The following is a 16419-nucleotide window of genomic DNA, read 5'->3' as shown; positions in this document are numbered from 1 at the left end:
ACAGCTAGGGACGTAGATACTAACTGGAAGCTTTCCAGGGTTAAAAATCACCTGAAGGTACTCGATCTGCCTGTCCACCTGCCCTTCAGTTTTGCTCCTGAAAAGCAATACAGACAGTATCGCGAGGTAGGAGCTCATTACCACAGTAAACACAAGGGCATCCAGTTCCCAAACCAAAGAACTCCAACATGGGAGAAGTGCCAGGAGCTACCTAAGAGTATTCACATGGCACTACAGGAGACTAATGAACCGAACAACAGGTCCCTATAATTACGTGGGAACTGATGTCAACACAGAATTATGAACACGCCTTCATGTGTTCTAGGATAGAATACAGTGGAGGGTTTCCACTAAAGCGTTTTGGTTTCTCTAAAATACAAAGAAACAGACTAGAATAACTTTCATGTCACAGATATTTTACCACCCTCCCACCAACCTGAAAAAAAGGCTTTATATAGTTTAAAAATAATCCACAGCTCTCTTCTCTCAATGGAAAAGGTGCTGCCTTCCCCTTGAAATTCAATTCATTCAAACCTCTGGTGAAACAGAGTTCTATCATGCATAGAGACGGAATAAATTAAAACTCCAAGGTTACTCCATGAAGGGGAAAAAAATCGTTTTTCCAACTGCAGGCATTTTCCATCATGGAAATCCAACTATGCAGTAAATATGACTGATCTGAAACTGTAATAAAAAATTACATACACACTCTGAGTATTTAAACAAAAATCCTACAACTTCTACAACTAAAGCTGGATTTTTATTCTCAACATCAATGACTTTCCATTGTTACAAGTAGTACACAACTTTGAAAGAGAAAAGAGGCAGAAGAGAGATATGTAACTATGTGAGGAAATCCTGTCTACATAATTTCTCTAGCAACATAAGGAATTATACACCCCATGATGCAGCTTTTCCCCTAATATGACTCTTTCCTCTTCTCCTAGATTTGTTTAAAGCTCTAAAAACATAAACTCAGAAGTCTACTTATGCACATACTACGTAATGTAATATGTATTAGGAGCCACGGGTTATTCCCAGATACAGGGTGGCCCAGCAGCCAACTCCTCTCATCTAAAAATGATGACAAATCAATGAGAAGTCTAGTCTTGTGTTCAGTTAAATAACCACAGCTGCAAAGAATGGCTTCATAAAACAGATGGCTAGAGATTAACTAATGCAAGATCAAGAGTAAATTAAATGTCTGAAAATTATCCTCAACAGAGGTTAGAGAACAACCTCACCAGAACCTACAACATCCCTCAAAACAAAGAGAAAAATCCCGTTAACCTGAAAACACTGAAGTACTGGAAAGGTGGGGGAACATACACAGAAAACAGTCAACTGCAATAAATCAGTAATAGTTCAAAGCAGTGCTTTTAACACAGCCAGAGATCAATAATCTAGCAGACAGTAACACTTTAGATTTAGCACCATTTTTGTGGCTTCATTCACCAAAACTGTTTCAGAAGAACTTGCAAAACATATTAGAGCCATTTCTCTGGAGCTGTTCATCTTAGGAAGTACATCAGCTCTATGCCAGAGCCAACATGACTTTCTCAGGCTGTATTTTAGCTAATAACAGCCACAGATTTCCAAGAACTAAGAACTAAGATCCTACACTAGGCCTCTGCATTATAAGACGTTTACTATTTGGTTTCTGACTGCCAAGCAATTCACAGCAACCAAGGAGCAGCTGCAAACATTTGCGGATGCCTTACAGATTGGCAGTACAACCATATTTCCTTTCTAGGCCTTAGGGATCCATAATACAAAAAGGAGACCAGAATGTGCCCTTTCATATTATCAAAGTTACAGACAAATTCAAATCACATCCTTTAACATCTCCAAACGTGATTCTGCACTAGTCCAAGGCAGGTAATTAGTACATCTGTTTTCAAAGCCTTATGTCAATTTCCCACTTCACCAAAAAAATTGAACAGACTCATGGATTTGGACAGCAAAATGATGCAGAGAGTAGCCCAATGTTCATAACTAATATTTTCCTCCTCACCCACACAGGCCAGGAACCAATGGGTCTAGAAGTGCTGGCTAAAAAATTGGGAGTCACACAAGGCCAAAGTTATTAACTTCAGCCAGCATTTAACCAGAGAAGAGAGGAGTTAATCAGATGAAGGACACACATTCTAATTTAGAAATCCAGACCAAAGCCAGACAGACTAAAACATGGTCTGAATACAAAAGCAATAGTAGGTGGAGCCTGAGGAGTTTGCCTCAGAGACTTGGGAGCAATAAATGGCTTAAAAGGCTCTTCTAAAACAGTTTCCAACACTCTGGTTTCTCTTCAGATTGCATAAATCTTTCCCCTTTTAAAACAGTTTCCAAACCTTCATGAAGATAAGACACTTGTTAGGGCATTTGTTTAAAACAGATTGTGCGTGAGCATATGCACGTGTGAGCACGCACGCGCGCTCTCTCTCTCTCTCTCTCTCTCTCTCATTCACTCTCTCTCTCTCCTGGACCCTACAGAGATCTGGTGACCTGTATACTTAACAAACACCTTAAGTCATCCTCGGTATTAGGGAAGTCTGAAAACCATTGTTCTGAAAGAGTATTTTTTTTTGAAAGAGTATTAATAATCTAATAATCAACTCCACGAACACTACCATGTCTGCATGGAAAGCAACAAGGACAAGCTGATGAATATGCTGGGTCAACATAAATGTGTTGCATGCATTTATCAGTGTTCCCTCATGAAACACCATTAAAATGACAGGAAAGGGATTTTTTAAAGGCAGAAACCTAAAAATAAAAATAAAAATGAAGAAAAGGGAAGGATGGAACAGCACAAAGATGTCAACAAAATTTTGGAAGCTGGAAAGCACAGGCACTGGGGACAAATAATTTCACAGAAAGGAAAAAGTTAAACACTTGAAGCAGAAAGTAGATTCCCACCACAGAATCTCAGAAAAAGCTCAGAAAAGAAACTGAAGGCACCTGGTACCTCTGGACAGAGGGGCCTTGGAGGGCCTAAAACAGGAGAACTGATTAAAAGTCTGTATAAGAAAGAGATCCCCTCTGGGCACCTGGGTAGTTCAGTCAGTCAAGTATCTGACTTCAGCTCAGGTCGTGATCTCACAATTTGTGAGCTTGAGCCCCACTTGGGGTGGGCTCGAACCCTGCTTTGGGCAAAACAGAAGCTCTGCTTTGGGTGACCCTTGCTTCTCTCTCTCTGCCCCTCGCTCATTTGTACCTTCTCTCTTGGAAAAAAAAAAAAAAAAAAAAGAGGTTCCCTTTTTCCTTGCCCATGCTGCCAGGCAGAAACCTCTGAACCAAAGGAGGAGTTATAGCTTAGCGGGCAGGATTTCCACACTGAAAACTGGGAGATCAAGTGAAAGTCTAACTTCTCAACAATAAGACTCCCACCGCCGCCCACCCTCAGCTCTCTTCCCCAACTTGGCTCCAAAACACCTACTGCGGGACTTATCCTATCAAGGCAGGAGACTGGAGCAGTCCTCTTCCAGGAAAATGACGAACTGCCAATACAGAGATGCCTACTACTTGATCAGCCAGGATTCCACATGGAGACCTTTTTAGTGCCCCATTCTTAAAAATAAACAGCCAAAAATTATCAGACATTTGAAGAAAATCTCTGACAGGAAAGACAAGAATTAAAGTAAACAAAACAGAATTCCTGACAATGTGTGAAAATATTTATATATAGGTCTGTGGTCCCTGGGTGGCTCAGTCAGTTAAGCGTCAGACTTAGCCCCAGGTCATGATCTCACAGTTTGTGGGTTTGAGTCCTGCGTCTGAGCTCACAGCTCAGAGCTTGTACCCTGCCTCGGATTCTGTGTCGCCCTCTCTCTCTGCCCCTCCTCTGCTTGCACTCTGTCTCTCTCTCTCTCTCTCTCTCTCTCTCTCAAAAATGAACAAATGGGGGGGGGGCACCTGGGTGGCTCAGTAGGTTAAGCCTCCGACTTCGGCTCAGGTCAGATCTCACGTTCGTGGGTTCGAGCCCCATGTCAGGCTCTGTGCTGACAGCTAGCTCAGAGCCTGGAGCCTGCTTCCGGTTCTGTGTCTGTGTCTCCTTCTCTCTCTGCTCGCCCCCCCTCATGCTCTGTCTCTCTGTATCAAAAATAAATAAAACATTAAAAAAAAAAATGAACAAATGGGGGCGCCTGGGTTGCTCAGTCGGTTAAGCGTCCGGCTTCGGCTCAGGTCAGATCTCACGGTTCATGGGTTCGAGCCCCGCGTCGGGCTCTGTGCTGAGAGCTAGCTCAGAGCCTGGAGCCTGTTTCAGATTCTGTATCTCCCTCTCTCTCTGACCCTCCCCTGCTCCAGCTGTCTCTCTCTGTCTCTCAAAAATAAATAAAAAGCATTAAAAAAATTTTTTTAAATGAACAAATATTAAATAACAATGACAATAATAATAAAGTTCTGTAACAAAAAGAGCTCCTGGAAATTTAAAATGCCAATAGCAAATATTAAAAATACAAGAGTTGGAAAAAAATCTCAGAATATCTGAAAACTGAATGGGGGGGTCAAATACATGAGGAAAATAAAATTAAGAGGATCAGTGTTGGAATTTCACCATCTGGATAATAAGGGTTCCCAGGAAGAGAAAGGAAAGAAATCACTATCAAAGAATACATTATCAAAAATATAAGAAAATTACCCAGGATAGGGGCACCTGGGTGGCTCAGTTGGTTAAGTGTCCGTCTTCGGCTCAGGTCATGATCTCACAGTTCGTGGGTTCGAGCCCCGCATCGGGCTTTGTGCTGACAGCTCAGAGCCTGGAGCCTGTCTTCAGATCCTGTTTCCCTCTCTCTCTGACCCTCCCCTGCTCATGCTGTCTCTCTCTCTCTCTCTCAAGAATAAATAAAAGTATTAAAAATTTTAAAAAAATAATAAAAAAAAAAAGAAAATTACCCAGGATAGATGGAAATAAGCTTCAGACTGAAAAGGCCCACTAAATGCCAAGGATGATGAATTTTTATTTTTTATTTATTTTTTTAAATGTTTTATTTATTTTTGATATAGAGAGAGAAAGAGCATGAGATGGGGAGAGGCCGAGAGAGAGGGAGACACAGAATCAGAAGCAGGCTCCAGGCTCTGAGCTGTCAGCACAGAGCCGGATGCAGGGCCTGAACCCATGAACATGAGATCATGACCTGAGCAGAAGACGGAGGCTTAGCCAACTGAGCCACCCAGGTGCCCTAAGGATGAGAAATTTTTAATAGTCACACCAAGGTATACAGTCATGTATCACTGTATTTCAGAATACCTGGCATAAAGACAACATCCTATAACCTTTCAGAGAAAAAACAAACCCCATACAAAAAATCCAGAATCAGAATAGCATTAAACTTCACATTCTACCACGTTCTATGACCACAAAACAAGGCTTAAAATTTCCAAAGAAATAGCAACTCTAACATAATATTTTACATCCGATCAAACTTCCAACCAATGTGCAGGCAGAAACATGCAAGTCCCCAAAAAAATGCACCACCCCCAATGAACCCTTTTTCATAAAGCCTCTCAAAGAGGCTCCCCTAATGTATCTGTACTGAAAAGAGATTTATACTTTCATCAGAGTTTAGGAATGAATTAGCAATTGATACTCAATAAATCAAGTGGAAGGAGAAAAAAGAAAAGGAAAGAAAAGAATGATTATTATATTCAAAGGGAAAATATATAAGGAAATACTATATAAGCATAGTACACAGTCATTATCTTGGATATTAATTTTTCTTCTTTAGGTTACATATACCTGTATTCTATTTCTGGGCTTGTGGAAGCTGGAAAGGGGAGGCTGAAAACCTGGGAACTACATTTCCCAGAATCCCCTGTCAATAGGGTTGTGGTTTAAATTCCATCAGTACATATGGGTAACTGGATCCATGGCTCAGTTGGAGGAGCATGCAACTCTTGACCTCAGGGTAGGTAGTTGGAGCTCCATGTTATAAATAAATTAATTCCATCAGTACAGAGTCACTGACTCAAGACCTAGAAGATATAACAAAGGTCTATGTCATTATTGCTCTTCTAGTAGCAATGAGCAGGTGTGTGGCCTCCAATGAATGACAGACATGTGGTTTTGCAGGTTTCCAATATTCTAAAAATTGCCTGCTTTGGTATTTAAGATAGCCAAGATTATTAATGGTAGCAGTTTGGAATTCTTGCAAGGTGGCTTTCCCTGACCTATGTTCCCATGATCCTCCAATGGTTTTGTAAGCATCTAGTATCCTCTTTGAAATATCAAGAATGGATTGTTTTTCTGATTGAATCCTGATATACAATATAAAAACATATAAAATATTGGTTTAAGGGGCACCTGGGTGGCTCAGTTGGTTAAGCATCTGACTTCGGCTCAGGTCATGATCCTGTGGTTCGTGAGTTCAAGCTCCGTGTCAGGCTCTGTGCTGACAGCTGGGAGCCTGGAGCCCACTTCAGATTCTATGTCTCCCTCTCTCTACCCCTTGTCTGCTCTCTCTCAAAAATAAGCATTAAAAAAATTTTTTAAGTAATAATAAAATATTGGTTTAACAAAAAACTGTAATGAAACTGTATTAGGAAGGTAGCAGAGAGAGTTGAGAATAGATAGCAATATAAGAATGCAAAATCAGGGGCACCTGGCTGGCTCAATTGGTGAACATGCAACTCTTGATCTGAGGGTTGGGAGTTTGAGCCCCATGTTGGGGCAGAGTTTACTTAAAAATAAAAAAAAAAAAAACCTAGGGCACCAGGGTGGCTCAATGAGTTAAGTGTCCAATTTCAGCTCAGGTCATGATCTCCCAATTTGTGAGTTCAAGCCCCACATTGGGCTCTGCACTGACATCACAGAGCCTGGTTTGGATCCTTCGTCTCCCTCTCTCTCTGCCCCTCTCCTGTGCATGTGCTCTCTCTCACAAGCACGCACTTGCTCACGCACGCTCTCTCTCACAAACACACAAACACACAAACACACACACACACACACACACACACACACGTTAAAAAATCCTGGGGTACTTGGGTGGCTCAGTCAGTTAAGTATCCAACTCTTGATCTCATGGTTCATGAGGTTGAGCCCCACTCAGGCTCCGAGCTAACAGCACAGAGCCTGCTTAATTCTCTTCCTCTCATGCTGCCCCTCTCTTGTTCGTACATTCTTTCTCTTTCACTCTCAATAAACTTAAAAAATATATAAAGGAGTGCCTGGGTGGCTCAGTCAGATGGGCATCCAACTTCTACTCAGGTCATGATCTCGACTTATGGGGTCAGGCCCACATTGGGTTCTCCGCTATCAGCACAAAGCCCTCTTTGGATCCCTGTTGCCACCTCTCTCTCTCCTGTTCTCAAATAAACATTAAAAATTTTTTAATTATGATAAAAATTAAAATTAAAAAATCTTTTAAAAAAGAATACAAAATCATCTTTCATAGAAATTCAATAGATAATATCTAAGACTGGAAAAAAGAAATGACAGTACAGGCATACCATGTAAAACTATGAAAATAATATGCATCAGAAAAAAAACACTGAAAATACTAAAAGTGACTGAGGACAAATAAGGAGAAATGAAGCAGCTGTTCTTTTAATTATGTCTTGAAGTACTATTTGACTATTTAAATCATGTATTCTTACTATTTCAATTTAAAATTCCAAACATTTAATGCTAAAAGGCAAAAAATCCTAACATTGTATAAGCAAAACCAAACTTCCCACTGACCAAAATTTCAAACCAAAAGGTCCGAACTGCATCTGTTACCAATGTAATTAAAAACAGTAAAAAATCCCAAACCAACCAAATAATTAAGAGGCCATTATATGCTTAATTCTTGAACCTGTATCTCAGCTCCAACTCTAACGAAAGCAGGCTGCCTAATGTGACCTCAATCTCGCCACAGCCTGGGTGTGACCTAACAATGTTCACCACCCCAGAGTTTACTCTATCACAGGTCAAATATGTGAGGAAATTCGAGGACACTAGACGACATCATGACCAAAAGTAATTGCAAAGGTAAGCACAAAAACAAAGGGATAGACATTAAATCAATTACCTAGCTCCTTTTTTAGGTCTTTTCAATTTAACACAACTAATTAAAAAATTGTTTTTAAATAACACCCAACATCTGTGGCCAAAACATCTTTACAAGTTCTAAGAAACTGTTAAAGAGCGCCTGGGTGGCTCAGTTGGCTGAGTGGCTGACTTCAGCTCAGGTTATGGTCTTGTGGTTTGTGAGTTCGAGCCCCATGTCAGGCTCTGAGCTGTCAGCACAGACGGAGCCTGTTTCAGATTCTGGGTCTCTCTCTCTCTGCCCCTCCCCCACTTGCTTGCGCGCTCTCTCTCTCTCTCTCTCTCTCTCTCTCTCAAAAATAAACATAAAAAAAGATATTTTAAGAAACTGTTAATTCGCAGGTTAGGTTAAAATTGCAACCTCGTCACTGATGACAAAAAAAGGCTCTTCTCCCTGTAGCCTAGCTGAGTCTCATGTTACTAGGCCTTAGCTTCCATGTCCCAGGAGCCTTCACTCCACACACCCCACAGATACAAGTAGAAAAGCCTATGAAGGGAACAGTCAGAAGTAAGGCGAATCCAATGAGGACGGTCTCCATTAGAAAAACCCTGAAAGAAAACTTAAACAGATGCTCCAGACTTCACCCGGAGAGAAGTGTCATGCCTCATTTCAAAGATAATATATTAAGCCCCGACTCACCACAGATAATCTAATAACAAAGCTGTGACTTCCATTGTTGAGGCGTCTCTTCTCTCACTCTAATGCCCCGAAGCCATCAGATATACTGACGCTTTGTGCTGAAATGCTAGAAAAATTTGCACATTTTCATTTCTTGCTCACTAGTGTTGCGCTGCTAAACCAAGAGTCTACTTTGAGTCACGAAAACAGGGCAAGCTGATCCAATTACACAAGAAAGACACTAAATCAAATAGGACCATCTGGGCTTTGAGCAAGAGTATTGTAATTTCTGAACAAAAGTCAATATACTTGCAGATAAAAATGATTTCATATATTCAGGTTTACAATAGCCCTTGGGCTACTGATTCACTTGCACGTCCAACAAGAGTTATGCATTGTATTAAGACCTACGGCCTAGATGACGGACGGGTGTGACAGAGTATTATATTCCCCAGTTCATAATGAGACCGTCTGGGCCCACTCTCTAGCCCGATGAGGCACACACGAAACCGTCAATGGTCTCTAGAAGTAAATAGGGTTTGTGTTCCTCAACAGCAGCTCTGGCAAACCACCCATCTCATCATCCCCATAACCTGACACCACTGGGTGTGTTCAGGGTGGTATGGCATAGACTCATCATCCCCCATAAGCTCAGAATGGTTCCCCAATAATTACTAACCTCCGAACCAATTTCCAAGATGCTAAAATTTTAAGACCTAATCCAGCCATGCAAGTTTAATTTGCCAGTCCTGAAAGAAATCAAGACTAAAAATCGCCTTTATCCAGCAAAGTTTTTATAGAATACATGTTCCATTGTACAAGGGTCAGATTTCTCTAAGATACTGATTTCCTTAAGATACTGATGATTTCAGCATCAACACTAGTAAATTAATAGCTTTGGAAAGGATTGCCAAAAACCTCTCCTGTGAAGACTGGGCTCAAAATTCATTGTTATTTATCTGGTTTTTTTTGGAGACTTCACACTCCCTGAAGCTTTGCCTACCTCACTCTTTCTCATTCTCTAAGCTCCAGACACACTGGAACTTACTTCCTTCAATTCTTCAAAACAGCCACGTTCTTTCCCACCTCAGGACCTTTAACTCTGCCATTCCCTCCACCTGGTACAGTCTTTGGTCTGTCCCTGGTCCCTTAGGTGTCAGCCTTAAAAGTCAATTCCTTGGGGACATTCCCTCACTGCCATGTTTCCCAATCAACCTAGGGTAGGCTTCCCATTAGCTGTTTCCACAGTGTTTAGAGCAAAACAGTAATTAATTATTGTTTAATGGATGTCTTCCCCACCAGACCGTAACTATAGGAGGGCAAGGGCTGAGTCAGTTTTATTCACTGACAAAGCACAGAGCTTGTCACACAGTAGGAGCTCAAAAATTCTTGGCAAATAAATGAGTAACGGTGCTAAAAACACATCAGCTTTGGCAATTCTACTTATAATTTACCCTTCAAGATATAGTCACACATGCAAAGGGACAAATGCATATGGTTACTCACTAGAGCATAATTGGTAATAGCATAAAACTGGAAATACTTAAAATGTCTCCCAGTACATGGCAGATGCCAAATCGCTATTGCTCTTATGGAATGATTGCCAAAGTAAGTTTTTTAAAAATGCAGACAGTACTAACAGTGTGCTACATTTGTTTAAAAGAAAAGGCAAGAAATATACATACATACTTTATATGTACATGTTATCTCTGGAAAGGATCTTAAGAAACTGAGAACATCAGTTTGCCCTGGGAAGACAAATTGGACTCATGAGTACACAAGCATAAAAGATAGACTATTCAATGTACATTTTTTAACTTTTGAATTGTGAACAATGTGAATGTATTATTTTTTTAATGTTCATTTTGAGAGAGAGAAGGAGCGTGTGCGTGTGCACACAGGGGAGGGGCCAAAAGCGAGGGAGAGAGAGAATTCCAAGTAGACTCCACAAGGATCTCTCTCCCTTGCTCTCTGCCCCTCCCCTGCTCATGCTGTCTCTTTCTCTCAAAATAAATAAACTTTTAAATAAAAATAAATAAATAGTCAGAGGAGCATGCAACTCTTGATTTCAGGGCTGTGAGTTCAACTCCCACCTTGGGTACAGAGATTACTAAAAAATAAAATGGGCCACCTGGGTGGCTCAGTCGGTTAAGTGTCCGACTCTTGATCTCACCTCAGGTCTTAATCTCAGGCTCATGAGTTCAAGGCCTGCACTGGGCTCCATGTTGGGCATGAAGCCTACTTTAAAAATAAATAAATAAAAATAAAAACTTATAAATAAATAAAATTTGCTAAAGACAGTCCTATCCTTATTTCTAAGACAGTGATGGAGTTTAAAAGACTTGATGACAAATATTCTGCCTGCGAGCTAAGCACTACGAGGGGGGAAAGTGAAAGAAAGACAACTCACTTATCCACTAATCTCCAACAGCCTGCTCCATACTAGATTGTACCACTTTATTATTTTTTTTAATGTTTATTTATTTTTGAGAGAGAGACAGTTTGAGTTTGAGCAGTGGAGGGGCAGAGAGAGAAGGAGAAACAGAATCTGAAGCAAGCTCTAGGCTCTGAGCTGTTAGCACAGAGCCCAATGTGGGGCTTGAACGCACAACTCTTGAGATCCTGATTTGAGCCAAACTTGGATGCCTAACCAACTGAGCCACCCAGGCACCCCTAGACTGTACCACTTTAGAAGAAAACTCCATCTTTTTTTACAACTAATTGTCCCAACCCACACATATCGAGAATGTTTTCACAGTCAGAAGGGATTATTGGGAGAAAAAAGGGATTATTGAATTCAGCATTTTTATAAGCTTAGAAAGTAGGTCAATGCATTTATATGGTAGAAATATCATAAATACTGACTAAAGACGAAGTATTCTCACCCAGGGGTCTTGAAATCTACGTGGAGCTTAATCTGAATCCACAAAGTTCAAAAAACTAAAAAACTTTTTGAAAACTGGTTAAAAATGGTGTGGAAATCTATACACATTCTTTAGATAAATAGATGTGCCAAACTTTAAGACATTCTTTAGTAAAGAAATATCTGAGACAAGATTAAACACAACTCCAATAATCCTGTTTGCTAACACAAAGCCCTGGAACAGAGTCAAAACCTCTGGATCTGAACCTGTTAGTTTCCCAAACCTGCATATCAGGAACAGAATACTCTGGACTAACGATGGCAGTAGGAGCTTGAATCCAGGGCAACCAAAGAAAGTATTTGTTTTCGGGATTATCTCCAGTGTTACAAGGGCCATTGCCAGAGACTACAAGAAATGGATCTTCATAATCCATCCCAAGACCTACTGGAGACGCAGTTATCTTCAACTAATTATCCCCTGAAAAACAATGGTATTTACTAAGTAGAACACACTGAAAGGGCACTTACTAAGTAGAACAAAGTTCTCAGTACGGCCATTCTAAATTATTATAACTTTGCCATGTTACACTGCAAGTAAGAAGCCAATTCCTGGCTCTCCCATTTGCTAACTTCTTGGTCTCCAAATGCTCTTTCTGCATGTTAAGTCCAAATCTTGAGATCTAAGACTGACATAGGCACCAGCAAATGAATCACCTGATTTCCCTACCAGCATTGTATTTCTCCATAAAGTTCTATTCATCATTTTAAAATGTCCCTCTACAGGGTACCTGGGCGGCTCAGTGGGTTAACTATCTGACTTAGGCTCCAGTCATGATCTCACGGATTTTGAGTCTGAGCCCCACATCAGGCTCTGTGCTGACAGCTCAGAGCCTGGAGCCTGCTTCAGATTCTGTGTCTCCCTCACTCTCTGCCCCTCCCCCACTCATGCTCTGTCTCTCTCTCTCTCTCTCTCTCTCTCTCTCTCTCTCTCAAAAAAATTAAACGAATGTTTGAAATAAACGTATGCCTTTAAAGTAAAAAAAAAAATTAAACATGAAAAAAATTGTTTTGGGGGGACGTGAGTGGCTCAGTCAGTTGAGTGTCCAACTTCAGCTCAGGTCACGGTGTCGCCGTTCTTGAGTTCGAGCTCCACGTCAGCCTCTGTGCTGACAGCTCAGCCTGGAGCCTGCTTCAGATTGTGTCTCCTTCTCTCTGCCCCTCCCCTACCTGTGCTCTCTCTCTCTCAAAAATAAACATACATTAAAAAAAAAAGTTTTTTTAACACCTCTCTATAATAATACCAAGATGTGCTCATGAATTTAGCCTGTGGTTCCCTGGGCTAAAAAGGCTTGAAAGGGAGAATGGGGGTGGGGGAGGGAATGTGGGAAATTCTCTCCCTTCAGTGCTCTGGACTTTGTAAGCTAGGCAGAGGCAATGATTCTGCATTTAATCAGCAGATGAATAAGAAACAGGTTTGGATTTAGAAGAAGCATAAAGGAGTGCAAGAACATTCAGTAAAGAGTATTGCCTCCATTTCCCTGCAGAGCAGCTCTCAGGATCTGCCAATGAACCTCATTTTGACAAGGGACACCCCATCTCCTCTAATCCGGGGCATATCCCTCAAGAGACAGTCAGTCAAGCGGAACTCTGCCAACTTCTGCCCGGGAACTGTGTGGAGCACAGGAGCAACAAGGGCCTACTTTGAGAAGGAGATCAACAATCACACTCAAGAAGAAAAGAAGTTATTTGGCAAAGGGAAGGATGTTGCCAAAATGTTAGTCACAGCTTAAGGTCCCAGTCTGTGTCCCTGCAACTATTCTTTGCTCTGACAGAGCCCATTCTCTGGCCCAGAAAACCCAGCTCAGCTGCTGTCACCCTCCCCATTTAAAGCAGTCAAGAATCTGTTCATTTTCGAGGTATCAAACTGTGACACACACATGTCCACCAGAGACTAAAAAGGATGGGGGGGATGTTATTTCCCACTTTTCACCTAGAAATGGCTAGAGGAGAGCAATGGAAACACGTGACAAGATAGGAAAAATGGAAAAGCATTATGTTGAAGAGCAGGCTATACCAAAAGCCTGCCCAGAGCTCTGAGCTCCCATAACTTATTTCCAAACCCTCTGAAAAACAAACCAAAGAGACATCCTGTGTGACATAACAGCATAATATTAAGCAGGTTTTTACTCCCAAATAAGTATATACTGTATATGCCATAGCCTGAAGATCTTCCTGCTCTTGGTGGGGTAAGAAAACTATAGTTTGCTTGAAAACAGCCTGAACAAGAAGTCCAAGATTTTCACATTCATTTCCGAGCAATAGAAAAACAGACACAAGCACACTAGATTACTCTCCCAATCTACGAAGAGGTCAAGAAAGAACATCCAACAATTTTCTCTTCAACGGGAACAGGACTTCTCTCTTCCTTTCTTAAAAGCCATTAGTAAAACCTGAGAACTCCACTGTTCTCCACCCTGTCCACCTTGCCCTGCATTTCACCTTTGTGCTGACATCACATAACTAATCGGTCCAACTAAAGTAAACACTACTGATATCACAAATGAGGTAGATTTGGAAACTGCCCCTTCTTAAGCAAATCCAAGTCAGACCTCAGAAATGCCAAGACTTTCAGGAACACTTCTTCTAAGCTAAATTAAATACGCTCACCTATGGGCAAAGTGTTTAGAAGATTATGCCCAAAGAAAAAGTTGGAATAGTCAAGATTTCAAAGTATTAACAACAAAGAAACTAAAGCTGTCCACAAGCACACTCCTCCCCACCAACCGACAATGGGGCCAAACTGTCTGAACCAAAGCAAAAGACTCAACTAAATAAAAAACGATTTTTCAGCGATTTCTCAGAGTTCATGAGGAAAGTCAGTTGTTTGTCAAGAGTAAAATCAAGCACCACATTCCCTCACATTCTTCATCAACCAACCTCCATTTCAACCCAAGCTCGAACTTCCCTATCTCCATCTTGATGGTAGCTAACACAGTGGAACACAGTAATATGAAATTTGGGTCTTCTAGAAGTTGACTTTGAAAAACGTTAAAAAAATTGAACATGTATCAAATCAAAACCAACTATATTCCCTGGCACAACATACGTGGAAAAATCAACTATTCCCTGGCATAACAAACGCGGCAAAGCTGAGAAGAAGATACGGAGAAAACAGGTCATCTAAATACCAAGAGCTCAATCTTGTTTTCAGAGATCACTTCTTTGCAACCACTTTAAAGATCCCATTTAGGGGCACCAGGGTGGCTCAGTGGGTTAATCATCTGACCCTTATTTTCAGCTCAGGTCATGATCTCACCGTTTGTGAGTTCGAGCCCTGCATTGGACTCTGCGCTTGACAGTGAGGGGCCTGTTTGAGATTCTCTCTCCCTCTCTCTGTCCCTCCTCCCCCTCAAAATAAATAAACTTAAAAAATAAAAAGATCCCATTTAGTTAACACAATCTCTCAAAGGCAGAGAGGAGCCAAATCTGTCCTTCAAAGGGGAAAAAAAATGACAGTTTAATGATTTGCCTCAAAGTTACTTAATAAATCCATAAGTATGCTAGAACAGTCCTTATTCCCTGTTCTCTTTTGGTTTATAAGAGGAGATAAAAGTCACCAAACATTCTCTAAGTCATTCCGGAAACAATAAGGCAAAAACAGCACCATGAAAAAGGAGGTGGATCGTGGGGGAGCCCAAAGCAGTAACAGTTTATTCAAATCCCTTTAAAAATACAAACTCCAGTACCAGCTCCTCACCCGAGCGTTCTCTTTTAATAATTTTCCTTCCTGATCAGTAACTCACCACCACACAGTGCCCACGTCTAACACTTTAAGATTTCCATCTTCCCTCACTTCACGCCACTCCAATCTGAACCCTCAACTCTAGGCTGCTCCCATGAGCAACTAAGCACTTGTCAATACAACCTTTAACAATTCTGATTCTTTCTCAACCAACGCTGTCAAGATTCTCTCTAGTGTAAGCAGTTTCCCGAATCATCCTGAGCCTTTGGTTTTCACTCAACTCAATCCCTAAAATGTGACAGTGGCCTCCTCATTCGGAGCATCCGGTGAATTACCTGTTCACAACAGGTCCTCCCTCCCCATCTCGCTTTTGGCGCACGGTTACTAGTTCCTCACTCCCAGCTGCCGTCTCACTTACCTTACCCAACCCTTCAGGATCCCTTATTTCCTGTCACTAAGTAACCTTCCTTCCCATTTTCAGTCAGCGCTCGCTGCACACCAATTCCCGACCGACCACTCCTCCCTATTTAGATTGCCCACGCCCGGCTCCAGGCTCTTCAGACCCAGCCCACCGTTCCACTCACCCCCACAGACCCCGCCCCCAGGCCCCTTCGTTCCCTCAGGCCCCTCCCCCAATGTCGTCTCTCTCCCTCTCTCCTTTCCAAGCCCCGCCCCAATGCCCCCTTCCTCCGGCCCTCCCTCCCACTCAGGTCCGCAGGTCATCTCAGCGACGTACCCAGCCTCCTCGGCCTATTTCCGACCCGGCCGCAGCTACCCCGGGAGCAAATCCTCCGCCACCTCCGCTCCGGCTTCGTCCCGTCCTGCTAGCTCCCCGGCAAGCTCCCTCTCTCGCCGCCGCCGCCCCTTTTGCCAACCCGGAAATGGATGTGCTCCCACCGTCCCCAGCGTCCGCGTACAAAATGGAGGCGGGGGAAAGAGGAGGAGAAAACGGTGAGCGAAAAGCCACTACACGCACGCGCCGTGGGAAAGCCCGCCCCTTGCCGGTGCACATAAAGGCGGAAGCGGTAGGGTAGCGGCCATCTTGGGAAGGTCGTGAGAATTCCGCCCACCTCCTCAAAGCAGAGTTTGCAACTTTGACAATTGGAATCATCTGCGAAGACTTAAGCAGAAAGCGAAGCCCAGAAATTCTGATTTAATTGGTCTGGGGT

The 16419-nt window shown here is 42.1% G+C and overlaps 1 protein-coding gene across 6 annotated transcripts in view; it reads right to left on the bottom strand.

Moving 5' to 3' along the window:
* Positions 1 to 16174, bottom strand: part of WIPF2 (WAS/WASL interacting protein family member 2) — a 49808-nt gene extending 33634 nt beyond the window's left edge. For 4 of the 6 annotated variants that reach the window (XM_029929308.1, XM_029929305.1, XM_029929304.1 and 1 more), the window contains exon 1: positions 15987 to 16174. The gene's annotated coding sequence lies outside the window, so the exon portion shown is untranslated. Of the gene's footprint in view, positions 1 to 5737; positions 5974 to 10334; positions 10357 to 15986 lie in introns of those variants that run through there. The other 2 variants (XM_029929309.1, XM_029929311.1) reach the window with 2 other exon arrangements.
* Between the last annotated feature and the right edge of the window lie 245 nt (positions 16175 to 16419).

The sequence above is a fragment of the Suricata suricatta genome, chromosome 17 (genome assembly GCF_006229205.1).
Source record: "Suricata suricatta isolate VVHF042 chromosome 17, meerkat_22Aug2017_6uvM2_HiC, whole genome shotgun sequence".
Lineage (NCBI taxonomy): Eukaryota > Metazoa > Chordata > Mammalia > Carnivora > Herpestidae > Suricata > Suricata suricatta.
This window is presented reverse-complemented; position numbering and strand designations above follow the sequence as displayed.